The 27682-nt window shown below is 36.9% G+C and overlaps 1 pseudogene; it reads right to left on the bottom strand.

The window, feature by feature from the left end:
* Positions 1–4956: 4956 nt before the first annotated feature.
* Positions 4957–5744, bottom strand: LOC138161017 (PRELI domain-containing protein 1, mitochondrial-like; annotated as a pseudogene).
* Between the last annotated feature and the right edge of the window lie 21938 nt (positions 5745–27682).

The following is a 27682-nucleotide window of genomic DNA, read 5'->3' as shown; positions in this document are numbered from 1 at the left end:
TGATAAGATGTGATTTTTTCATACTATTTTTTATTATCCCTCCTTTCAGATGTCTTAAGAATTGATCCCAGAAAATGTTTGTCCTTTGTAACACTGATATGCTTTGTTTATTCTTGGCAAATCTACCTGCTTTCACTTTTGATTTTCTTAGGGTCATTTTTATTTCATGCTGCACAAAAGGAGTTGTGGTGCTAGTATCCAAATAGTATGGTTCTATTGTCATTGGCTGAGAAAATACTTCATTACTGTAATTTTTACAAGTCTTTTCCTTTTTAAAAAAAAATCTTACCTTTCTCCCCTTTTAAATTTCATATAATGTAACAGGATGACTGAGATTAAGCTGAACTTCTGGCAGGAAATTTGTAAATCCACTTTCCTTATGAATGTTTCTTTTTGATTTATAATATAATACTCATTATATTATGCCACCGTGTTCCTCTCTAACCTTTAATTTTCATCTTAAACAGTGCTATCCTTGATTGTTATTTTTTTCCTCTTTGACTTCAAAGATTGAAGTTTTGTTGCCTGAAATATTTTTAAGACTCAGTCTCCTCATCAAGAAAATTGATTTACATTGATTAACCTTCTCTTTCAGAATGAATGAATGAGAAAGCATTTAAGTGCTTATTATGAGATAAGCAGTAGATTGCATTATAGAATACTAAGTGGAAGTTGAAAATGTGAAAAAATAGAATTAATCTATATCAATGGCTCTTCTTTTGGAAGTTTCTTATTTTTTCACTGTTATTTTTTTCCAATTAATTTATTTAATTTTAGTTTTCAACATTCACTTCAATGTTTTAAATTTTGTCCCCCCTCCCTCCCCAAGACAACATGCAATCTGATATGGGATTGACACATGCATTCTTATAAAACACATTTTCACATTAGTCATGTTGCATAGAGCAATTGTAATGAATGGTCACTATAGATTTTTAATAGATTGGGTTCAACTTATTATGCATGTAGCTATGTGAATAGAGAAATGGACTAGGAGACAGAAAGTTCAAATCTTGCTTCAGACACTTGCTAGCTATATGATCTTTAGGGGGTAACAACTTCTCAGTCTTATTTTCCTTATCTTTAAAATGAGCTTATTAGAATTATTTAGCCTCAGTATTATTACAAGGACCAAAAGAGATGAAGTGAAAAAAAAAAGGCTTGCTTACCTTAAAGTTTCATATAATTGTATGCTACATCATTAATAAGAGTTGACTTTATATTGCATCCTTTTAAAATTTTTCATCAAATTTATTTGTAGTTTTGTTCTTTGAGGTGAGTGGCCTTGCAGTAAATAGATAGTTGATTAAGAAATGACTCTCATATTGTAATATGTCATTTCTCCTGTCTCCTCATATCACCCAGACATCCCCTCCCTACTCCATTTCTTCTTTCATTCCTTTCTCATATAAAGAGGTTATTTCCCTTGCCAACCTCTCTACACATTCTTTTGATCATATCTACTTCTGCCTTCTCTAAGAGATTGCCCCTTCCACTCTCAGGCCCAATCTTTTCTCTTTAATCTTCAAATTTTCCCTATATACTCACTTTGTCCCTGCTGCCCACAAACACCTGCATGACTCTCTCATCCTTAAAACGACTCAGTTTATAAAAGCATCCTTGCTAGCCTATATCCTATATTTCTTCTCTCCTCAGCTAAATTCTCTAAGGAAAGCTTTATAAACCAGGTCCCTCTACTTCCCCTATTCTCACTTCTAAGCCTTTGGTCATTTGGCTTTTAACCATATTGTCATTTATGTAGCTAATTCTCAGATTATATAGCCATTCCTAATCTCTCTCTTGAGCTCCAATCAAATATGAACAACTGCCTTTTCAACATCTGAAATCAAATATGACATAAGTATCTTAAATTTAACCTGCTCCATCAGACCTCATTATCTTTCTCCCCAAATTCTCATGTCTTCCCAAGCCTCCTATTACTGTAACAGAGAGAGTATTACCATCCTAACAGTCACCCAGATTTACCCCTTCAATCCTTACTTCTATGTCATTGTTGACTCCTCATTCATACTCTCTGTATAAAGCCAATCTGTTGTCAAATCCTTTTGTTTCTGACTTCAGAACATTTCTTGTAAATGTCCTCTTCCTCCACTTACACAGGCATTTCCTTACAAACTTACTTCACCTTTCAACACCATTTCCTACAGTCTCCCTACAATGATTATATGGTTTCTCTTCTGTATAGTCTCCCCTATATAGTCCAGAGTTTCTCTCCACTAATCTATTGTCTACCTGTTGCCAAAATAATTTTTCTAAAATTTAGTTCGGAGCATGTTTCTTCCATCCTCAATAAACTTTCATTGCTCCTTATGACCTTCAAACTAAAATATAAAATCCTCTAATTCACATTTAAAACTTTACAACCTGGCTATTTCTTCCTTTTTTAATCTTATCAACATTTTAATTCTTTCCATGCACTCAATGATGAAGACATACTAGGTTATTTACAGTTCTTCTCACATGACCCTCCATCTCTGTATTGGGTGTCTCCCATTTGTTGAAGGTTCATGCTTTTTTACCTCCCCCTCCTAGATTCCTGTAATGTAATGCCAAAAGAAGGCAACTTCCCAGGTTCAAAATACCAGCATAGGTGCTCTCTATTTTATTCAGTGACAAACCAAGAACAGAGAAGATCAAAACATGACATCATTCAAAATACAGCATTCACTAAGCGTTATTAAATAATCTCCAAGTACTACCCCACCCCAGGACCTTCCAATCATTCAATCAATTACAAAGTCTCTGTTCTAAATACTTCTCCACCCCTAGGTTATACCTTAATTAAGTCCACCACAAAGCCCCTCTTCTCAAATGGAGATTAGTTTCCAAACATAGGTGAAGTACCTTCATTTGTCAATCACAGAGCACAATAAGGTCAAAAGTTCCCCACCCCTGGATCACAATTGAATCTACCCCAGAGTTACATCAAGTTTAAACACAGCACTTAATACCCAAATGGAGGCCTTTTCTTCATCTTGACACGAGGCAAGTTCTCAGCAATCTTAGTTCCTGGGGAGACAAGGCTTAGCAAAGCCACAAGATACATTGCCAGTCCCTTCATGAATTTATCCTCTGTCTGTAGAACAGTCCTAGAACCCCTGAACACATTAGCAAAGCCCTCTCCCAGGATTTCTGTAAACATACAACAAGAAAATCCTTCTTCGGGGCTTCTGAACCAACAGAAAGGCTCCCAGAACCCTGCAACAACAGCACTGTCCCTCACCAGTGGACAGTATTCACTCTGTCTGCAGGACAGTCTCCAGACCCCTGCAACAACAGTACTGTCCCTCACCAGTGGACAGTATTCACTCTCAACAACAGTACTGTCCCTCACCAGTGGACAGTATTCACTCTCTGTCTGCAGGACAGTCGCAGGCCTTCTTAGCGAACAGCCAGGTTCCGGGACTTCTTCAACAAAAGGACAGTCTTTCACCAGTGGACAAATCTGGCAAAATAACATCAAAACAGACAGACAAAGTACCAGCAAAACAGCCATGTCTCCTCAGTCCTTGGCAGCTCAGGGGGCAGGTCTCAAAAGTCCAGGGCAATTCAAAGCGGCCACCAGCAATTCTCTTAGTCTCTCTCTCTCCACGAGGTGCTGCTTCCAAAAAAGATCTTCCGCCTCTCTCTTGTCTCTCCAAATCTACATCACCAGCTCCTCCCACTTCAGGACTTTCTTTTCATATCAACAAGCCCATCCCACAGGTGGGATTAACAAACTCTGGGTTTTAACACAATCAATTTGAAAACCAAGCCAATACAGGGGAATCTTTAATTGCCATTACTATCACAATTCCCTAGCTTCTTTTAAGACAATTCAAATCCTATTTAGCTTGGCCTAATTCCCTAACTGATACTTGCCTTCCCTCCGAGATTACCTTCTACTTAAAATATATAAATCTTTTTAAAAAAAAACATTTCAAATTGTCACTTCATTAGAATGTGTATACCTTCAATACAGGCATGTTATGGGAAAGGGAATTTAAGATCTTCCCTGCCCCTTGGCTAAGCTTAAGTGACTCTAAGAACCTTCCCTGATTTGAGAATATACTCTGCCCCCTATAGATCCTCTGACCAGAGGCTTGTTTTTCAGGAATGACCACACCTCCTTGCTTTTCGATTAGGCAGTGCGTCAAGAGGGCTGTGGCAGTCTCTGATAAAGGATAAGGCTATATATACCCCTATGTGAGCTTTTGCTTTGGGGCTCACTTTGAGAAGAGTTATGTGATTTGACCAGACAAGACTCTGGCCAGCCAATGATCCCACAGGCTTTGAAAACCCAGATGTTGATGCTTCCCTCTCTGGTAACTGACTAGGTATAGATGTAATGGTCACACAGTTGGAACCCTGTCTGCTGATGTATCTCTGTATTTGTTGTCTGCTTGTAACTTGTTTGTATTCTCTGAAGTTCAGGGTGCTGACTTTTTCCCCTGAAATAGGTAAATGATATATGTTTGATTGATTAAAGTAAGATTGCTAACCCATTTTGAGTTGCTTTCTTTTAGAAAAGAAGATCTAAAAACATGTGCTGGCAGCCACCCTGGGTATGCTGGGGTGCTTTCTGCTACAAGGCACCATGTTCAGATTTGTTTTTTAAATCTCCAGGACTTAACATAGTATCTGGAACTCAGTAAAGTAAGCAATTAATAAAAGCTCAAGACTGATACTGTTTTCTTATTTAATAAAATGTAATAAATTTTATTTTTTTCCCTGAAAATTGATTTTTAATGATAAATTACAACTTGGACACATGGTGGAGATTGGGACAAGAGTTGGATTGTCTGTGGGCTTGCATTGTGATGATGGTCTGCTCAGGGGCTGGGGGTCTGGGGCCAATGCCAAGCCTTGCTAAGAGCCTCTCAGCTTTCAGTACTAGCAATCTGGCAGGGCAGAAGGGCCTTTCTGTTGAAGGGAAAGCAGTAGGGAAAGCACTATTTAAACATAGTGTTGCTGTTGCTGCTACTGCTTCTTAGTGACTGCCTTTCTGGCCAGGTCCTTGGTCTCCTCTATAGCTGCCGGAGTAGCTTCCTTTGCCTTTTCAGTTGCTTCCTTGGCTTTTTCAACAAGTGTCTTAGAAGGAGACACCTTGAGGTTGGCCAAGATATACTCAAAGACTTTGATGGTCTTGGTCACATTCCTTTTAAATCTAACTAGGCCAAATTCCAGTACAGCTCTGGAGACTCCAAAGTTGTTTGTCCTTCATTTTCAAAGAGGACCAGGGCATCAGGGAAGTAATGACATGACTTTGCAGTTGACTTTGATATGAGCGAGGGAGGGCTATACAAGGTCACCAGCCTCACTTGGAGACCCCAAACAAACTAGAGGAGACCCAGGTCTCCAGTCAGATTTCTGTCCAGCCACTGTTTTCAGGGTTCACACAGTAAACACATCTTTCCTCCACCACCATCAACCTGGGATGGCTGATGTTCCAGGTGAAAGTGGTCATGGTCTGCTTCTGTGGGGCCATGATAGAGTCCTTGAGGATGTTCACTGAGTGGGATATATTAGCAAGAAAGACCTGCTCTGCACAGTGGAGCATCCTGCTGGTTTTCATTAGAAACCACCCAGACAGCAGTTTTTATCAGGCATCACCTCCCACTGCACAATGTCCTCTGCTTGCACGTGCTTACTGTAGGAGTGGGGATAGACTGCCAGAAGGCAGCAAAAACTTGGTCCCAATAGCTCCAGAGCACACTCTGCCCCAGGAAATGCCTCACCATCATCCCAGCTGGGTTCAGGGTCAGGACAGTGTCAGGGAGTGCACAACATGGGGGTGGTGTAGGGAACAGAAGGGTCACCAGGCTCGCACTGTACATCACTGTGACAAAGCTGTGCTGGCATGAGGCCTCCATGAGGTTCATTTTTAATGTTATTTCCTGTTCATTATTTAGAGATTCACCTTTGTCATAACATAAGGAAAGTATTCATAATACATAAATGTGAGAATTTTGCAATGTCTACAAGCTTTTGACACTCTTCTTTTTCAATAGCATCTTTCCCGACATGTGCTTTCATGCCCACATATGCATTAAAGTAATTTGTATTAAAGTATATTGACTTAATTTAAAATGTACTAAACATTTTTTGTGGAATCCATGATTTCCTCCTCCTCTACACCAGATGTTGGTGTAAAAGCTGCAATTATATTCATGAAATTCTTTTTTTTCTTTTGTAATTCTCTATGATTATTGAGCTGCCAAGTGTCTCATGAAATGATATTTCTTGGTAATTTTGCATACATCATAAAACCAAAGCTCCCAACCTTCCTGCTTGTCTCCCTAAGGAGAACCCAAAAACCATTTATTCATTTTGCTTTTCTGTTCAGTTTTCATTTTTAGTGAAAAAAATAATATCAACAAGTATTGCCATGTGTTTGATATCAGACTAAAATGCTACATTTAGAATTCAAAAACATAGTATAATGTTTAAAAATAGCCGAAAAACTATGTAATGTTCCACAGTTTTTAGACCCCATTTATTAGGTAATCCGCCACTATTATTGCATAAGCAGAAGGTCATTTGCAGAAGACTGAGGGTCATTCACATTTTAAAATTTATTTCTTGTTTTGTTCTGGCTAAATTATTAACTAACAAGGGACCAACATATTGGTTTTGAGCCCCTTTGTACTTAGTTAATCTTGTCCTCAGAAAACATACATAGCCCACACATGGGACAATGTTTGAAGGCTTTTCAGAATTGTAGAAATGGCTGAATTTTAGATGATCCTTCTGAAGTAAAAAAAAAAAAAATAGCACAACAAACTAGGTTCCAGTCTCCACTATGATGAGGCATCAGAATTTGAATTACATGTATTTGTCTAATCACAACTATTTATTTTTCCATTTCTCTCTACGTCTTATTCCTCTTATATTAATATTCCATTCTCACATTGACCTTTAATACCTCTATCCTCTAGCAATTTTCAATCCCAAATCATTCCTCCTGCCCCAGCTTAATTTTCCTTCCTTTCAATTTTCAACCATAGACAACCACTTCAAAAGAATGGTCATCTCTTCTTGAATTCCTTGTCCTACTGTATATACTTTGTTAAATTCTGACAGTTTATTACTCTTACCATATGCCCCTTCCTTTTCTACCCTCACGTTGTGACACAAAACGATGGGATTTTGTGGGCTATGTCAACTATAACAATGTTAACTAATCTCAACTGAGACCTGACTGGGTAAAATTATTTTACTCCTCCGTACTATCATACCCCTTCCAGTTGCTGTTTCAAATTTCTTCTTCTCTCAAGTCTATTGTGTCTTCTCCCTCCCTGCCTCAACCCCTTAGCTTAAGATCTCTCTTCATATTTTAATGAGAAAATTGAGTACATTTTTCATTAGTTCTTTATGTCCACACCTTATTTCAAAGTTTCCTGACAAGTGGGTGGCATTTTATCTTAGGAGTCAAGAAGACCTTAGTTGAAATCCTTCCCCAGACACTTGATAAAGTTGCTGTGTGATTCTGGGAAAGTTGCTTAACTTTTCTCATACTATTTTCTTATTTGCCTAAAATTGGGATAATTATTACTCCTAGCTGACATATTTACTGTGACAAACAAATGAGATAATGGGTAAAGTGCTTTGTAAATGTAAGAGCATTATCCACATTCCAGTCTTTATTATTATTCCAATTCTCATCCATTCCTTCTCTAGTCCTTGATGAAGAGTCATCTTTCTTTTGCCAAGGCCAACCTCTCATGCTCCCTCTATCCCATTCCTTCCCATGGCTTCAAGTGTGCTGCTCCCTCCTATTCATGCTGCTCTTCCACTCTTTAATCTCTTGAATTGTAGTGGGGTTTTTCCTTGTTGGTTACCAAGACAACTGCAAACTCTCCCATTCTTAAAGAATGCTGACTTAGCACCATTCTACCTTCAAGCTGGCATCCTATTTCCCCCCTTCTTTCATCAGTTTCCCTCCTAGAAAATGATGTCGCCCTTGTTGCCTCCACTTCTCTTCTCTCAATTCTCAAAGTATTTTTTTCTTTTAATTTGTCTTCCAACATAATTACTTCATTGAAGTAATTTTTAAGTTATCCAAGATCTCTTAATTACCTAATCTCTTAACCTTTTATTAATCCTCATCCTTTTTAACATCCTGATGACACTTGAAACTTTTGACCCCCCTCTCTTATGAAAGCTTTCTAGTCTCTGCACTTTTGCATTACTTTCTTTCCTGTTACTTTTCTGACTATTTCTTATTCATCTTTGATGCATCATCAACCCTATCTCTTCCCTTCAATTGTTGATGGATGACTAGGCTCTGTCCTTGTTCCTTTTTTTTTTTCCTTCTCTACACTCCTTGGTGACCTTATCAGCTCCTATGGTCTTGAATATGAGCTCTGTGTAGACAACACCACCGTATACATATACAGTCTTTCAATTTTCCCAAAGCTCTAGTTTCTTACTACAACAAATTAAATATTTCAGATGGAATATTTTTGGCATCTTGAAATCAACATGTCTAAAATAGAATTTATCATTTTTAATCCAAAACAATACTTTCCTAAACTTCCCTTTTTTGCAAAAGACAAAAACTTCTTTTTTTAAAAAAGTTACACTTGGCCAAACTTTTAGTGTCATGTGATGTCTCACTCCTTTACACACCACATATCCAAAGAGTTGACAAGTCTTGTTGGTTCCATCACTATAACACCCATCACATCTGTTTCATTCTCTCAATGAACATAATCACCACTTTAGTTCAGACCCTTAGCATTTCTCATCTGGTTTATTGCAATAGACATTGCAATTCATCCTCAAGTCTCTTCACTCTCTAATACGTCATCCATAAATTTAACAAAACAATTTTCCTTAAGTGCACGTTCCTCTACAAATAAACTCTAGTGGCTCCTCTATTAACTCCAGGAGCAATTATTATTACTTTTGCTTGTCATTTAAAGTTCTTCCTAGCCTTCAAAGCTACAGAGTTTCATGAATTACTTTGGAAAAGTAAAATAATTAAATATATTGATTTAAATAATAAACCTTACACTTTTTATATACTTCAAGTTTTTTTTAGAGAAATATATCATTCTAGTGCTGTAATCAATCATCTCACACTTTTCCCCATTATTTCACAAGATTTTGACATATGCATTAATTTATCATCAAAATATACTTATGCTATTAAATATTTCTGTGAATAAACAATTTGTTTTTGTGAATTAAGCTCTTATTATAGGCCATAGATTTTCTTGTTTTTCTTATATTTTAGAAAAATTTAATTATTTTTTACATCATTTATATTTCCCTTTGCATCATCCCTCTCCTCTTCCCATAATTCCATCTTTTAAAGAGTTTTTTTAATGAACAAAAACAAGTAGAATAGGAAAAATATCAATAAAACTTAGCAATACATCAAAATAATCATATGTTATTTGTAATGCTGCACACCTGTGGGTTCCTACTCTTTAACAGAGGTATTTACTCATATCTATTCTTTGGCGTTAAGCTTATTCCTTTATAACTTAACATCATATTAAGATAATTTTTCGTTGATGTTCTTTTCATTTCTTAGTCATCATGTATTTGTTTGACTCCACTTAAGTCAATTTGCATCAGTTCATATTTTTTAATGTTTCTTTGAATACATCATGCTTGTTATTTTTTATAGAATAGTAATATTTCATTACATATTTTTATACCAGAGTTTGTTTAACCATTCTCCCGTATACTGGCTTCTATTTTTTATGGCTGATAATAGTTTGCAATTTTTCTTTGGGTATTGTTCATTTCCTTTTAACATTTCTCTGTTGGGGAATGGCTTTTGATCTTTTATGTTTCTGATAGTTGTCTATGTATCTTGGATTGCAAATCCTTAGAGATATCTGATACAAAGATTTTCCCAGTTGACTGGTTTCCTTCTTATCTTAGATGAATTAATTTTGTTAATATAAAGACTTTTCAATTTAATAAAATAAAATCTATTTTATCTTGTTAATTGCTTCTACCCTTTTTGTGGTTAAAAATTATCTCTTGACAATAACAGAAAAGTTTGAAAGATGGGTGGGTTTGGGAATGAAAGATAATGAGTTTTCTTTTTTAACATACTGAGTTTCAGATTATGGAATATGTAGTTGGAAATGTCCAATGGGAATTTTTGAATGACTCGAGTTTTAGAGAAAAACAAAACAATATATAATTAGATCTAGATATATAGATCCAGGAGTTATGTGCATGGAACTTATAACTGAAAAAATGAGAATTGAAGAGGTTATTAAGAAAGAGCATCTAAAAAAAAAGAAACAAGGGTACAGGACAGCCCCTGCAGTTTATTCACTATTAGTGGATATATAATAGTCCATCAAAGAAGCATGAAAATGACTTTCAGAAAGAAAAAAAGTAACTAATAGAGACTAGTGCCCTGAAAATCCAAAGAAAATAGTGGACAGTCAACAATGAAAAATACTTCAGAGAGGTCAAGAAACATGAAGATCAAAAACTGTTTATTAGAGATTTGGCAATTAATAGATAGATGATAACTTTCAAGAGTGAAGTGTCAGTTGTATGGTAATGTGTGTACCTAGATTGCAAAAGAGAGTGAGAGGAGACAAGATAGTGGCAATAAATTAAGAATTTTTTTTTTAACTTCAAAAATTTGGCTGAAAAAGGGGGGAGAAAGATAGGATGATAACAAGGATCATGTCATCTAATGATGACTTTTTTTTTGAGGAGAGACATATGTGACCTGGAAAGAACCAGCAGAAAGGGAGGAATTAAAGACTGATACTGAGATCATGATAAAAATTTTTTAAAAAAAGCCACCCTATAACCAACAAATTTGCAATTCCCATGTAATCAGAAATGTAGAATTTTTTTAAATACAAAAGAGTTAAAGATGAAAACAAAATGATTGTCCAGTTGATAAAATATAGTTTTTTTAATTATAAGACCAAAAAGTCAGTAATCTACTAGATAATTTGATTGAAAAAAAAGAGAAACAAAATCTAATATTGAATTAACAATGAGATGGGAATTGAGGGGGAAAATGGAGTAAAAAAAATATCTGTAGCAATATACCACCTAAAATGAAAATTTAAATGAAATGGATGAATATTTTTAAAAAAATATGGAACATAGATTAGTGAAACAGAAAGAAGATAATATAAACCATCTAATGTCAGTAAGGGAACATTAGCAAGCCATATGTAAGTTGCCCTAAAGAAGAAAAATCCTGCTCCAGTTTGATTTGAAAGTGAATTGTATAAAACAGTTAAAGATTAAAAGCTCTTGTAAAATACATAAAAGAAATATATTACTAAAAGCAAAAGCAGATAAGGTAGAAAAAATTAGAGATTACTATCCTTAATGAATAATGATGGGCAAAATATTAAGAAAGATACTACAAAAAGTCTACAGAAATATATATATATTATATAAATCCTTCCTACAAAGTTGGATTTTCACAAGAACTTCAAGGCCGGTGCAACATTAAGAAAATTATAAGCATTATAAATCATATTAGGAAAAACTGAAATTGCATGTAACTCCTATCCTAATATCCATTGGTATGGAACTCTTTCCTTATTTGCTGCTATGATGGCCTTGCCCTACATGAGAGGTGGGGCAGAGTTGGTAAAAGGCAAGAGGGCCTTTGGAACTTGTTAAACTTTGAGGTGAATAACTTCAGGTACTTCTGGCTGTCTTCTGGCTTTCTGCTTCAAGATGAATTGATGGTGAAAGAGGCTAATCCAACTTCAGCTTGCTGAAGGAAAAGATTGTGGAAAAGCTTAAGAGAATCAAACACTCTCCATGACCTTCCCATTTCTATCTTGCTTCACTAGAGATTTCAAGTTTTCCTTTTCATGAGATCCAGACTCTCTCTTTCTGTCAGTTAAACTGAGTTATCTCGCTCCCAATGGGAGAACTCCTTCACTCTATACGGTCTATTATATATTCCTCCATGTATACTTTCTCATTTCTTTTTCTATGATTTGTATTAATGAGTTTGTTTGCTATCTTCTATATGTATTCTTTGTGGGACGGGTACTAGGTTGGGAAGGTGTCAAGCCTTTGATATTGAGCTTGATGTCCCCAGAAATTACAAAGGAATGACAGGTTAGAGTGAGCCTGCTCATATACCCTACATGAACAATGTTTAAGGGAATAAATACATACTATTATAACCTGGTACTGCCTCTCTCCGAGGAGAGTTGTGACCTGAACCCCAACCTCAACCTTCTTCTCCTGGCAGGAATGAAAACTTTGATTGGAGAAGTGCAGGGGGAGAAAAGGCTAAAGATGTCTATTCTGTCTTCTTTTGAACTACACAAAGACATTGTCACCACATGTGGAGTCTCACTAGAATTGCAGGGTCCATTTCTTCTGCTAGACATGTAATTATAATAACTGTTACAGGAAAAATAAAGATCTCAACCCAATACTATTTCTATAAAAAACATTTGAAAAACAGTAACAAGAGAATATCTGTGCAGTATTAAAATTTGCATTCACTCATGACTTTTTGCTTAGTTGTTTTGAGGGATTATATTTTGGTTGTGTAGTGGAACTGTTTTAAGATGGGATGAACTGTCAGTTTTGGTTTTAAATGGTATGACAAAAGGAAATATTACAAAAAGTAGAATTAACTAGAAATATACAACTTGTACAAAAGAAGACTTGGGGAGATTATGTAAGCAGCCTAGTCTTCAAGTATTTAAAACACTATTTTGTGGAAGAGCCTTGGACTCAGGTGGGATGCTATATAGAGTTTGCTCATTTTTGGTCAACTTATACTCATGAGTCTAGTGTTCTTTACCATTTTCTTCATGTGTAAGGGAATAAAATAACTGACCTACATTGTACACTGAGTACCTTTGTATTCAAACTTTTGATTAGCAAGACTCTAGATGTAAGGTGAAACTAAGCTTTGAATGTTCTTCCATAAAGCTCTGGAAGTGATTTAGGGGTGCTAGAAAGTAAAGCTTAGTGCCCCTAACACTATATGGTCAATGTGCCTATGTCAAGAACTGAGAGAAATGCAAATTGTCCCAGACCCCTGCTATGGCAGGAGCATTGCATATTTTTAATATTATTTATTAAGCACTATATATTTCAAATTGAATTTTAAATTTTAGCAAGACTATCTTGTTAAGTGAATGAATTTAATGAAATTGAATAAAATTAAATCTAAGGAATGAAAGTAAAAATGCTAATAGCTACTATACTCCTATGCATGTCTTTTGATTAGGGAGACCAGAACGTCAAGAAAACTAGAGGAAACAGTCTATTAAGTTTAGCTTAAAGGAGCTGAAGGTATTCATAATGGGAAAAATGATTTGATGTGGGTTAGAGAAGAGTGGAATTTTTTGTGGTCTTCAGTGTCTGAGGACTGTTTCATGAAAAGTGGAGCAAATTTTTTCTGTAGGACAACTGAGGTCAGTAAGAGAAGCCATGCATATATGAGAGAAATGAGGGGGAATGGTAGCTTGATGTAATGAAAAAATGTCCCAGTCAATAAAAAAATAAAAAAAAATTAATGTGGCTGTGTGCCACATGACAGGCACAGTGCTAAGTTGTGTGACTTTATAGTATCTGAAATATTTATGCCTGTTAGCAGTATTCTCTCCTCAACTAGGATTTTCTGGATTTGGGCTAACATATTCTTGGGAGATTTCATTTGGGGATTTTTTTTCCAGGAGATTATTAGTGGATGCTTTCAATTTTTTCTTTGTCTTCTAACTTTAATATATCTTGACAGTTTTCCTTTAAAAATTCTTAAAATACTGTCATTTCTTTTGATCTTGGCTTTTAGGTAGTCCAATGATGCTTGAAGTATCTTTCCTTTTTCTGTTTTCTAAATCAGTTGTTTTTTTTAGTAATGATATATTTTGACTTTTCTTCTATTTTTTGTTGATGTTACCTTTGTTTTATTGTTTCTTGATGTGTCATGAAATATTTGATTCCTGTTGTCCAATTATAATATTTTTTAATTAAAAATATTAAGCAATTGGGGTTAAGTAACTTGCTAAAGGTTACATGGCCAGTTATTTCTGTGTGAGGTGCTAAGTATCAGAGCCTGGATTCGATCCCAGGTCATCTCAAAACTGGGGCCGGTGCTCTTACACACTGGGCCACCTGGCCGCCCCTAAGTAATTGGGGTTAAATAACTTCCTCAAGGTTACATGGCCAGGTGTTTCTGGGAGGGTGCTATGTGTCTGAGCCCGGATTTGATCCCAGGTCATCCCGACCCTGGGGCTGGTGCTATTACTCGCTGTGCTACTTGTCCGCCACCCAATTATAATTTTAAGTATTTTCTTCAGTTTGGTTTTCTACTTTTTTCTTGTCAAGAGATTAATTCTCTTTACATAAATTCCCTGCATATCACTTATTTATTTTCCCAATTTATCCCTTACCATGCACTGTGTTAGATTTAAAAATATTTTTGGCTCTTTTTATCTCTTTCTTTACCTATTCTAGGAATTCTTGTTGGATGTGGTTCCAACCTTTATTTTTTTTCCTTGAGGCTTTACTTGTAGATATTTTCAAGTTACTGTCTTTTGTGTTTATTCCTTAAATAACCCTGTCATCATTGCAGCTTTTTATACTCAGATTCTTTATTTGTTTTCCCATTTTTTTTTGAGGGAGCAAGGAAAGACAATTGGGGTTAAGTGACTTGCCCAAGGTCACATGGCTAGTAAGTGTGTCATGTGTCTGAGACTGGATTTGAACTCAGGTCCTCCTGATTTCAGGGCCAGTGCTCTATTCACTGTGCCACCTATCTGCCCCTTGGTTGCCCATTTTAAAGACTCCTTCTTGAATTAGGATTTATGTTAGACATGAGATCTGCTCATTTCTCAGGGAGGACAGGGAAGGATGTGATGCCTGGTTTGAAATTCTATCTTTTATGTCCTTTGATAATTTCATAGCATATTTTTGATGCTTCTTCAATGGTGTGATCCAAGGAAAGGTTTGTTCACTGATCTTCAGATCTATACCCTGACATTTCCTGACCTTGGGCATGTTGATTTGTGTGTGGTTGGGTCTCTGTAGACTGCTGCTGCTGGACTCAGTCACTGTTAGTCCGCTGAGAATTTCTGCAATTTCAGAGAGATTGAGCTGCTGGTTACCCCTTGGTTTTAGAGTCCTGCCCTGATTATTGCTTTGCAGACTTATGTTCATTGATAAAGGATACAATTAAGTTCTGATTATGCCCCTGGGTTTAGAGCTCCCTACTCATTCCTTGCTCCTTGTACAACTCGCTACCCATGCTCCCTAACCATGACCATTTGTCACTGCTCTCAAACTGTGACCAAGAATTCCTATTCTAATTCCCAGAGCTAGAACACAAATACTGCAGGATATATTTCTGTCCAGGTAGTCGGTTCCCTTACTCTCCCTGGATTCTCGGCTGCTCCTTACCCACTACTCTTTTTTGTGACTGTGCTGACCTCTTAGAAATCCTCCACTCTGGTATCCATAGACTTTTCTATCTTCCCCAGACGCTCTGGGCTGGAAAAATAATCCACTGTGACTTTTTCTTGAAATTTTTTCAGGTAAAATTTGATTTGGTGTACTTTCTAGGTCATTGTGAAAGATTTTGTGGAGGAGCTAAAGTTCCTTTAAAAAAAATACTTCCCTTCATTGTAGCATCTTGACACTCTGTGGGGATAAAAGGAAAAGAAAATATAGAGATTCCAAGCCACCAAGGAGCTTAAATTCTAAAGGAGGAAAGCAAGTTACACAACTAGGTATACACACACACACACACACAAACACAGAATAGATGACAGGCAATCTTAGAGTGGAAAGAAACAGTAGCTAGAGTGGGAAGGGGAATGAGCTCCTTCAAAAGATATTGCTGGACTGTCTTTTTTTTACTTAATATTTTCTTTTTTCCCAATTATACATAAAAACAATTTTAACATTCTTTTTTCAAAACTTTGAGTTCCAATTTATCTCCCTTCTTTCTCTCCCCCTCCTTATTGATAAGACATGCAATTTGATATAGGTTATACATGTGCAGATGTGCACAATGCATTTCTATGTAAGTCATGCTATGAAAAACAAACCCCAAGAAAAAAAATGAAAGTAAAGAAAAAGAATTGGTGATTTTCACTCAGCCTCCACTAGTGCCTTCTGTGGAGATGGACAGTACCTTTCACTATAAGTCTTTCAGAATTGTCTTGGATTATTGTATTGCTGTCATCTTGCAATATTGCTATTAGTGTATACAATGTTATATTGGTTCTGCTTATTTCTCTTTGCATTAGTTTATGTAAGTCTTTCCAACTTTTTTCTGAGAGTATCCTACTCATCATTTCTTATAGCATAATAGTATTCTATCACGATCATATAAAACAACATGTTTGACCATTCCCCTTTTGATGGATATCCCCTCAATTTCCAGTTCTTTGTCACCACTGAAAGAATTGCTATGAATATTTTTGTACATAGAGGTTCTTTTCCTTTTTGTTTTTGTTTGTTTGATCTTTTTGGAATATAGACCTAATAGTGGTGTTGCTTGGACAAAGCATATGGATGGTTTTATGGACCTTTGTGTATAGTTCCTAATTTCTCTCTAGAATGGTTGAATCAGTATTCAACTTCATCAACAATGCATTAGTGTTTTAATTTTCCTCCATGCTCTTCAAAATTTTTCATTTTCTTTTTCTGTAATATTAGCCCATCTGAAAATGTGTGGTGATGGGTCAGAACTGTTTTAATTTGTATTTCTCCAACCCATACTGATTCAGAGCTTTTTTTTTTTTCGAATGACTATACAAAGCTTTTATTACTTTATCTGAAAACTGCCTATTCATATCCTTTGACCATTTATCAATTGAAAAATGACCCCTTTTTAAACATAAATTTGACTCCGTTTTCTATAGATTTGAGAAATGAGGTCTTTATCAGAGAAGCTTGTTGTGCATTTTTTTCATAATGCAGACTATCACCTATGTATTTCCCTCCACCTGTTTCTCCTGATTATCTTACTCTCATTCCTTTCACCCTGTCCATTCTTAAGTATTTTGTTTCTGACTTTCACCTTTCCCAATCTGACCTCCCTTCTATGTTACCCACACTATCACCACATAAGATAGATTTCTATACTCAACTGAATGTGTATGAGATTCTCTCTTTGTGCCCATTCTGATGAGAGTAAGGCTCACATGCTGCACAGTAAAATCTCTTTTGGACCTCTTTTATGTCATAATTTATCCCACTTTACTTTTACCTTTCCCTCTTTCCCAGAGCATTCTTTTTCTCACCCCTTAATTTTATTTGTTTACATAATCATCCCATCATTATCACTTCACATCTGTGCTTTTTGTCTCTGTAAACTTCTTTAAATTTTTATCAATAGAACAGTTCCAGTCTCTATTCTGTGGATGGTTAGAGCCAAACAGAGAATTCTAGAGAGAAGAGAGTCATTAATCAAACAGAAGTTTAATTTCAAAGTGAACGAAATGAGTTGCAAGCAAAGAGACAGATTAGACGTGTGTTCTCCCCTCCCCCCAACCCCAGTGGGGGAACATACTTTAGTGTGGTAAAACCTCGATGCTTGTATCAATGGATGTGCATTGAGATGCCGCCCTGATAATATGGGGGTAACAGCAACAATGTGACAAGTTTTGTTCATAGCAGAGTTTCATGATTAAAACTTGTCTGAACTTCTCCAAGCTCAGAGAATACCTGGTGCTGGTCCAAGTAACACAATAATTATGTAATTTTTGACAGAGGTTGCGATCATCCAGTGGGTGAATGCAAAGGACTGTTATGCCAAGATCAGGGCACAGCTTGCTTTCTGGGCCTTAGCTCTGGAAAACCAGGTATCTCCTAATATCTTGACATTGCCCTAAAGATGATGTCTTGGCTATTCCTTTGATCATGATTTTCAAGTAGCCCAATAATTTTTAAGTTATTTCTCCTGGATATATTTTCAGGGTCAGTTGTTTCTCCAAAGAGATATTTCACATTTACTTCTTTTTTCATTCTTCTGATTTCATTTTATTTTTTCTTGTTGTCTCATAAATTCATTAGCTTGCACTTGCCCATTTCTGATTTTTAAACAATAATTTTCTTCATTGAGTTTTGTACCTTCTTCTGTTACTGCGATGTTGAAAGATTTGCCTTGAATTTGAATAGTTGAGTCTTCTCTTAATTTTCTTACATTATTCTCATTTTTCTTCCCATTTTTGCCTTTATCTCTCTTACTTGAATTTTATAATCATTTTGAGCTCTTCCATGGCCTGATATATACATACATATATTTTCATATTTTTCTTTGAAGCTTTGGATGTAACAGTTTTGACTTTGTTGTCTTCAACTGAGTTTGAGCTTTGGTCTTCCGTCACCATATTAACTTTCTAAGGGCAGGATATTTTTCTGGTGTTTGTTAATTTTCCAACCTATTTCTTGCCTTTTAACTCTCTGCTAAAGGGACTCCACTTCCAGAGTGGAGGGGGCATGGTTCCAAGCTTTCACTTTTTTGTGCAGCTATTTTCAGAGGTATTTCTGGGTACCTGAAAGTTTTCAATTCTTCCAAGGTGGTATGATCTACAGAGGAATGTGTTTATTGCTCTCCTGTATTGTGCAATAGTCTATGAATGTCCACAAGCACTCTTTTCAACCCAGTGCCCACTTCCTTGCAGCTGCATATTCTGGTATGTTGGGACTCCTTGCCCTTGGAAGGGACTGTGATCCAGATCCATGTATGGGCAATGCAACAGAGTCTTGTCCCTGGTATCAGCAAAAGGACCCCTGTAATCTCCTGACCAGTTATCTGAAATTTTTACCATCTGTGGACTGATAAATACATAAACTGAATCTCCCTCCACTTATTCACTTGTCCTCATTGCCTGCTCCTGGTTTGCTGGTGAAGCCTGTACAGAACTGTACACCACTTTCTCCCTGGTACAACAGATCCTTACTACTAGCCTTCTAAGCTGTCTTTGGCTGGAAAAATTTTTCACTTCATCTTTTTTGGGCTTCTACTGCTCTAGAATTTGTCTTGAGGCATTATTTAAATATATTTGGAGGAATTTTGGAGAGAGCTCAATTGAATCCTTCCCTTTTCTCTGCCATCTTGCTTCCACCTCCTGAGACAAGTCTTAAAGAAAATGTAGAAATATGATATATTATATTGTTTGGAAAAATGTTATGTTGCTTAAATTCAATCATATGTAATTAAACATTTCCCTGTAGAATGTCTCCTCATCAAAAAACTCTCTAGGAATGTTGGAGAGAGCTACAAGAAATTTTGGGTTCCCCAGGTCCTGTATCCACTCAGATCATTAATGATTTGCCTCCCAATACCAAAGTCTTGTGATAGGTTGACCCAAACTTGCGTTTTGGCTTTACCCAAAATTTAAACTCCTATCTATCTCAATCTACCCTGCCTTTAAGTTGCTCCTTCAATAATTTTGCTGAACTGTGTATGTGATTCATATACAGGCACTCTTTTCTTTTCCTTTTTTTTCTTTTTGGAGGGGGGAAGGCAGGATAATTGGGGATAAGTGACTTGCCCAAGGTCACACGGCTAGTAACTGTTAAGTATCTGAGACTGAATTTGAACTCAGGTCCTCCTGACTCCAGGGCCAGTGATCTATTCACTGTACCAGCTAGGCACCCCAGGCACTTTTTTATAAATCCTATATAATATAAACTTTCAAGTATCTGGTTAGGAGAGAGCCATACCTCCTTTCTAGCTCACTTTCCTCTACAAAATTCTTCTGACTCTCTCTCTAAATTTATGTCACCAGCTCCTCCCAGTGCAACACTCTCTTTTCCTATCAACAAGTCCATCCCACAAGTGGGATTCACAAGCTTTTGGTTTTAACACAATCAATCCAAAAACCAAGCCAATAGAGGGGGATCTTTAAATTCCATTACTATTACAATTTCCCTGTATCCAATCCCCCCACACCTATGCTATTTTCACCTTTGACCCCGTCCCTTTTCAAAAATGTTTGCTTCCAACTAACTTCTCCACCAATCTTCCCTCCCTTCTATCATTCCCCCTCTTTTCCTGTAGGGTAAGATACCCAATTGAATGTGTAAATTATTCCCTCCTTAAGCCAAATTCAATGGTAGTAAGGTTGTCCCATTCCCTTTTACCTTCCTGCTCTTTGCCTCCATTGTAACAGTTTTCTCTTTCCTCTTTTATATGAGATAGTTTTCCCTACTCTATATTTCTCTTTCTCCTTCTCCCAATAAGTTCCTCTCTCACCTCTTAATTTTATTTTTTAGCTATCATCCCTTCATATTCATCTCATCCTGTGCCCTCTGTCTATGTATATATGTACATATATATATATGCCCACACTCTCATATATATTTATAAACACATACACCCCACTATACATACATATATGTACATAATATGTATATATTCCCTTCAACTCTCCTCATACTGAGAAAAGTCTTATGAGTTACAATGTTCATGTTTTCATGTAGGAATGTAAATAGTTCAACTTTAATAATTTCCTTATACTTTCTTTTTCCTGATTACCTTCTCATGTTTCTCTTGTTTCTTGTATTTGAAGGTGAGATTTTCTGTTTATCTCTGTTTTTTTTTATTAAGAATTTTTGAAAGTCCTCACCCTCATTGAATGACCATATTTTCCCCTGAAACATTATACTCAGTTTTTCTGGGTAGGTGATTCTTTGATTTAGTCCTAGCTCCTTTGACCTCTGGAATACCATATTTCAAGTTCTTTATTCCCTTAATGTAGTAGCGGTTGCATCTTGTGTTATCCTGATTGTGTTTCCACAATATTCAAATTTTTTTCTTCCTGAATGCTTGCAGTATTTAATCCTTGACCTGGAAACTCTAGAATTTGACTATAATATTCATAGGATTTTTCTTTTAGGTATCTTTTTCAAAAAGTGGTTAGTGAATTCTTTCAATTTCTATTTTGCTCTCTGCTTCTAGAATATCAGGGCAATTTTTCTTGATAATTTCTTTTATTTTTTTTAAACGCTTTATTAACTTCTGGTTTACATCATTCATTTCTGCCAGATTTTGAGTTATAGATTTTCTCCCCATTTTTCCCTTACCCACCACCACAAAATAGTGGTCCCACTGAATATCCCCTCCTCCAATCTGCTCTCTCCCATATCTTCTTCCATACCCCCTTTCACTTTTCCAGTAGGATCTCTATGCCCCAGTGCCTGTATATATTATTTCCCAATTACATGTAAAATAGTATTAACAATAGTATGTATATATTTAAATATTTGATTTTAAAATTTTGAATTCCAGATTTATTTCCCTCCCCCCTTGTCACCTACCCTTACTGGGAAGATAAGCAGTTCAGTATAGGTTGTACATGAGTGGCTAATTCCAAACAATAACATAGTAGATATGTTGTAAAAGACTGATTATATTTCCCTCACTCCTATCCAAATTCCCACTTGTTCTATTCTCTATTTTCATCCCATCCCTTTTCAAAAGTGGGTGCTTCCAACTTCCCTCCCCCAAGTCTGCCCTCCCTCCCATCATACCCCCTCTCATTCCCTTCCCCTCCTACTCTCCTGTAGGGTGAGATACCCTATTTAGTGTGTAGTTCATTCCCTCCCCAATACAAATTCAGTGGGAATAGGGTTTACCCATTCCCTTTTGCCTTCCTATTCTTCCCCTCCATTGTAACCATTTTCCCTTGCCTCTTCTATATGAGAAAGTATACTCCATTCTGTCTCTCCCCATCTCCTCTCATTATATTCCTCTCACCTCTTAATTTCACCTTTTAAGTATCATCCCTTCCTGTTAAATTGGTCCTGTGCCCTCTATATATGTATACATCTAAACATATATACACACATTCACATATGTATTCGTATGCCCAAATGCTCTTATATATAGACATATATATTTCCTTCTTTATTTTCATAGTGAGAAAAGTTTCATAAGTTATAATTATTGTTTTTCCATGGAGGAATGTTAATAGTTCAACTTTGAGAATTTCCTTATGATTCCTTTTCCCTGTTTACCTTCTCATGCTTCTCTTGCTTCTTGTATCTGAATGTCAAATTTTCTATTCAACTCTGGTTTTTTCATCAAGAATATTTGAAAGTCCTCTATTCCACAGAATGACCATATTTTCCCCAGAAATATCATACTCAGTTTTGATGGGTAGGTGATTCTTGGTTTTAATCCCAGCTCCTTTGACCTCCAGAATATCATATTCCAAGCCCTTTGATCCCTCAAGCTGCCAGATCCTGTGTTATCCTGATTGTGTTTCCAAAATATTCATACTGTTTTTTCTTGGCTGCTTGTAATATTCTCTCCTTGATATGGGAATTTCAGAGCCAGGCTATAGTAATCTTTGGAGTTTTCTTTTTGGCATATTTTTCAGGAGGTGATTGGTGGATTCTTTCAATCTTTATTTGGCCCTCTGGTTCTAAAATATCAAAGCATGTTTCTTTGAGAATTTCTTGAAGGATGATTTCTAGGTTCTTTCTTTGATCATGGCTTTCAGGTAGTCCAATAATTTTGAAAATCTCTCTCCTGGATCTATTTTCCAGGTCAGTGTTTTTTCCCATGAGATATTTCACATTGCCTTATGTTCTTTTATTTGTTTGTATCTGGTTAACAGCATCTTGATTTCTTATAAAGTCACTTGCTTCCATTACCTCCAATCTAATTCTGAAGCAATGGTTCTCCTCAGTGAGCTTTTGAGATTCTTGTTCCTTCTGGAAAATTTGTCTTTTTAAGGCGTTCTTCTCCACATTGCCATTATGAGACTCTTTTGCCATTTGTGTTAGTCTATTTTTTAATGTAGTATTTTCATCAGTCAGGCTGTTGACTCTCATTTCATAATTTTCTTGCCTTGTTCTCATTTCTCTTCCCTATCTTTTCCTCCACTTCTCTTATCTGCTTCTTAAGGTCCTCTATGTCCTGTAACCAGCTTGTATTTTCCTTTGAAACTTTTGGTGCAGGAGTTCTAACTTCACTGTCTTCCTCCTGTTCCATGCTTTGATCATTTTTTGTTGCCAAAATAGGAATGTAAAGTTGGGTTGCTCTGTTTATTTTGCTTCCTTTGCTTGCTCATGTTGCCATTCAATCACTTGATCCCTGGCTTTTTGCCACAGTAGGACTCTGGCACCAGACAGGGAGCTTCATCCCAAATGCTGGGGTTTTCTCAGATGCTGAAAGTATTATTTGGGTGCCCTCTCTGAAGCCTCCACTTTCTCTGGCAAGCTCGTCACACACCCCAGGACCTCCACCGTAGACCACAATCCAGATCCAAGCAGGTTAAAGCATGAGTGATTACCCTTCGCATTGGTCACTTGGATGCCCTACACTCTGCAGGCCAGGAGTTGAAGCTACCACTTGGAGGCTACCACAGGGCTATGGTGCCTCAGCAACTTCTTGCCCTGGGGGCAAAGTTCGACCTCACTCCCAACTACTCTAACCTAAATTCCACACTGCACTGACCTTTCACTTTGTCCTTCACATCTATGTGTTGATAATTCTGGAAACTGCCACAGCTGCTGGGGATCTAAAGTCCCTCCAGCCAGTGGTTTGTCAGGCCCACTCTGGGGCCAATAAGTCTGGTTTGCTTGTGGCTGGGTGTGGCTCGCAGAGCGCTGCACTTGCTGATTCCTGCTGGCCTGCCGTGCTGTCCTCAGCAGGAGGTTAGCTTCTCTGTGTCATTTTGTCAGTTCTGTAGCTCCAAAGTTTGTTTAGAGTCACCTTTTACATGAATTGGGGGAGGTGGAAGCCAGAGCTGTGGGGAGGACCTGCTTCTACTCTGCCATCTTGACTCTGTCCAATAATTTCTTGAAACATAGTTTCTAGGCTCTTTCTTTGATCATGGCTTTCAGGTAGTCCTATAATTTTTAAATTATCTCTTCTGCATCTGTTTTCCAGGTCAGTGTTTTTTCCAATGAGATATTTCATCTTGTCTTCTATTTTTTCATGCATTTTGATTTATTTTATAATATCTTGATGTAATGGAAATGCAAATTTAAAGATCGAATGTAACTACCTTATTGACTCACTGCCCAATCAAAAAGTATCTACTGACAAACAAGCCTCACACCCCAGGCTCCAGGTGCACTTTAGCCTAGGAGGAGGGAAGATCTTTAAATTTTCATTTCCATTACATTTGATTTCTCATAAAGTCATTAACTTCCATTTTCTCCATTCTAATTTTTTTTATATATATTTTTAAGCAATTGGGGTTAAGTAACTTGCTCAAGGTGTTTCTGGGTGGGTGCTAAGTGTCTGAGCCCGGGATTCGATCTCCAGGTCTTCTCAACACTGGAGCCGGTGCTCTTACTTGCTCTGCTACCTGGCCGCCCCTCTCCATTCTAATTTTGAAGGAATTATTCTCTTCAGCGAGTTTTTGAAATTCCTTTTCCATCTACTCAATTAAACTTTTTGAGGCATTCTTTTCATCCTTGGCTTATTGTGACTATATTGCCATTTGAATTAGTCTATTTTTTAAGGTGTTATTTTCTTTAGTCAGAGTCTTGACTTGCTTTTCATGATTTTCTTGCATCATTCTCATTTCTCTTCCCAATTTTTTCCTCTACTTCTATTACTTGATTTTCACAATCTTTCTCGAGCCCTTCCATTACCTGTAATCAGTTCATATTTTTATTGGAAGCTTTTGCTTCAGGAGTTCTGACTTTGTTTCCTTCCTCCGGTTCCATACTTTGATCCTCTTTGTCTTCAAGAAAGGCTTCTATATTCTGATTGTTCTTCCTCTGCTTCCTCATTTTGCCAGCCAATGACTTGACTTTTGAGCTCTTTGACATGGTAGAACCCTGAGTCCAGGGTGGAGAGAGCTGTGTCAGAACTTGCTGGAGTTTTCACAGTTGTCAGAGCTATGAGGAAGATGCCCTCTTAACAGCCACCACAAACTCTGGTACTCTAGTCTTCATCACCCCAGCACTACCCCCTAAGATTGCAACCCAGAGCCAAGCCAGTCAAAGCAAGAGTGATTGCCCTCTGAATCATCCCTTGGTCCTCATACAATTTGTAGGACAGGAACTCTGGCTGCAGCCTTGGGGCAACATCCTCAAGTTGCAGCGTCCACACCTCTGCCATCTCTGCCACCCAAGAGGCAGGGGCCAGACCCTACTCTTTCCTCACCCAGTTCCAACAGAGTTCCCTATTGACCTTTTACTGTCTCTTTGGCTTTGAAAAGTCTGGAAATTGCCACAGCTGCTGGTGATTTCTTCCCCTGAAGTCTGCTCCAGCTCTTCTGTGCTGCTGGTTGGTGCCACCCAGGGTCTAGGCCCATATAGCACATGCAGCACTGCACCATGCTCCCTGCTCTGGTGTGATAGACCCTTCCTGTTGGGCTGCTAGCCTGCCTTCGGTGGGAGATTTGTTTCTCTCTCTCACTTTGTGGGTTCTATAGCTCTACCATTTGTTTAGTGTCATTTTGTTACTGGTATTGGAGGTGGTTGGAGTGGGAGCTTAAGCCAGTTCCTGATTTACTCTGCCATGTTGACTCTGACCCTCCTAGTTTACTCTCAAGGAAAGGCCTCTGGGCTCTTTTGGACTGGGGGAAGGGGTGGGAGGGCTCTCTATTGGTCTCCCCTAGTATGTGGAGTTTCTTTACTGACCTGTCTGAGGGGAGTGGCTCTGGTCCTGGATTGTTATGGAAAAAGGACCTTCCTACTGGCCTGTGCTGGGGGAGAGATACAGTTGCTGGTCTGCCACAGGGGTAGTTCCTCACTACCAGTAAGCAATAAATGCAAGACCTAACTTGTGGTCTGTGCTAAGAGTGTGCCTTCTGGGGTGGCACCTTGCTGTTCTGCACCGACTGCAGACTTGTGGGAGGGCAAGACCTCACTGGTGAATAGCCCTAGGCTGGAACCTTGCTGCAGTTTCCCAGCTCAGAGACTGACTGTTATATTCTCATGCCTTACTACTCTCTCACCCAACTGAGAAAGGCCTTGTCCCTCCCTACTTGTAATTTATCAGTTTCCAGAATTGACCATTCTACCAAACCACATTTTCTCTTCCACACCTTCAGTACCAGGCAGCATGATTTCCTTATACTGACTCACTTTTTAAGGTAAAGACAAAGGAAAACATTGAAAACAGTTTAGTTTTGCCTTTTAGGAAGTTTATCAAATATTAACAATAAAATAGACAATATTTTCTCAACCTTATAGCTTTTATATCTCCATGCGTGGTTAGAAACTCTGAGATTTAAAACTTTAATCTGATTGAATTCTTTGTAATTGCAGCTAGTCATAGATATTTGTTGCCCTACCACACCCTTTCGCATGTATGCATGTAATGTGGGTTAAAATATGCATCACAAAAAAGTTATGGTTGATCAAAAATATTTTGTATGAAACAAAATAAGAATATAGTAGTAGCTTAATCAAATATGTAAAAATCATATTTAAAACACTTATCAGAAAATAGAGATGGAATTGCAATTGTTAAATTTTGCCACCACTCCAAAATTATGCATACAGTCTGTGGTTTTATGTCTCAGAATCTGCATCACAAACATATGCAGAGGTTTGTCTCTTATTCTATGCAAACCCATCTATTGTTTCCCTGTTTAGCTATCATCTACTCACCTTTCTCACACCATATGATGGATATGAACTTATTTGTGTCTTGTCTTCCCTATTGGATAGGAGCCCTTCAAGTGCAAGAACCGTGTTTTTGCCTTTCTTTGTATACCTAGTCCTAAGCATAGTTCTATGGTACATATTAAATGATTACTGAATGGTAATTAGCTAATTGATTGTTCTTTCTTACTTCTACTTTATTTCTGGTCATTGTTATTCCTAGTGAAATCACATTTCAAATATCTTTAGTGGCATTTGAGCTTAATTTCGTGCATGATCTTGGTAAAATTATACAAGAAAAATAATGCAATGGCATGGAAAAGGAACAGAAATGAAAAATTTAATTCAACATTTTCCAGAGCTTGCAAATATAATTAAGTATATGTCTCAATTACTTTAGCATCATAGTTTTAATGTGATCCATTATCACAATGTGTTAGTGAAATAAACGTCAAAGCTTATATCAGCTATGAAATTTTAGTTTATTTTTCATTATTCTTAGTAGGCTATGTTAAAAGTGATTAAAAATTCAGGGTCTATATATTTTTGCAAGTTTGTCATCATTTTAAATTCAGTTAATATAAAAAAAAGGGAGGATAAGTGATTTGCCCGAGTCATAGAGATAGAGTAATACTGGGATTAGAAATCAGTAGGCTCTGGATTTCTCTGTGTACTCTTCCTTCTCAGTTAATATTTGTAAAGTATCAATTTAGGTGATAATATTAGAATATATGTGCATATGATACTTTATGTTCCAGCATATGAGATATAAATAGAAAAAAAGAGCAAAATGTGTTTTTATTTTTAAAACATTAAAAGGACTGTTTTATATGCAAATAAAATTTATATAACAGCACATCTCATGTATATGTGTATGCATATACATATATACACTTATATAATATACATAAATGCCCACATGTATATATGTGTATATACACATGCATATACATATATACTCACATATGTAAGTTCTGTCACTTTACAATGTCAATGTACTTGTTGAGATTTCTCTGTGAATCTGACTCAGCTTGGTCTGAATTTGTCCATGATTCAATACACTCTCATTCTTCTTCCTGTTATAAATGTATTATCATGTGTTAAATTGTACCTACAAATGAAGTAGATTAATTTTTAGACCAAAGTATTTTTTTAATCTAAA

The sequence above is a fragment of the Petaurus breviceps genome, unplaced genomic scaffold, assembly GCF_028583685.1.
Source record: "Petaurus breviceps papuanus isolate PSGF00001 unplaced genomic scaffold, PetGlider_PUasm1.0 183, whole genome shotgun sequence".
In the NCBI taxonomy this organism is placed as follows: Eukaryota; Metazoa; Chordata; class Mammalia; order Diprotodontia; family Petauridae; genus Petaurus; species Petaurus breviceps.
This window is presented reverse-complemented; position numbering and strand designations above follow the sequence as displayed.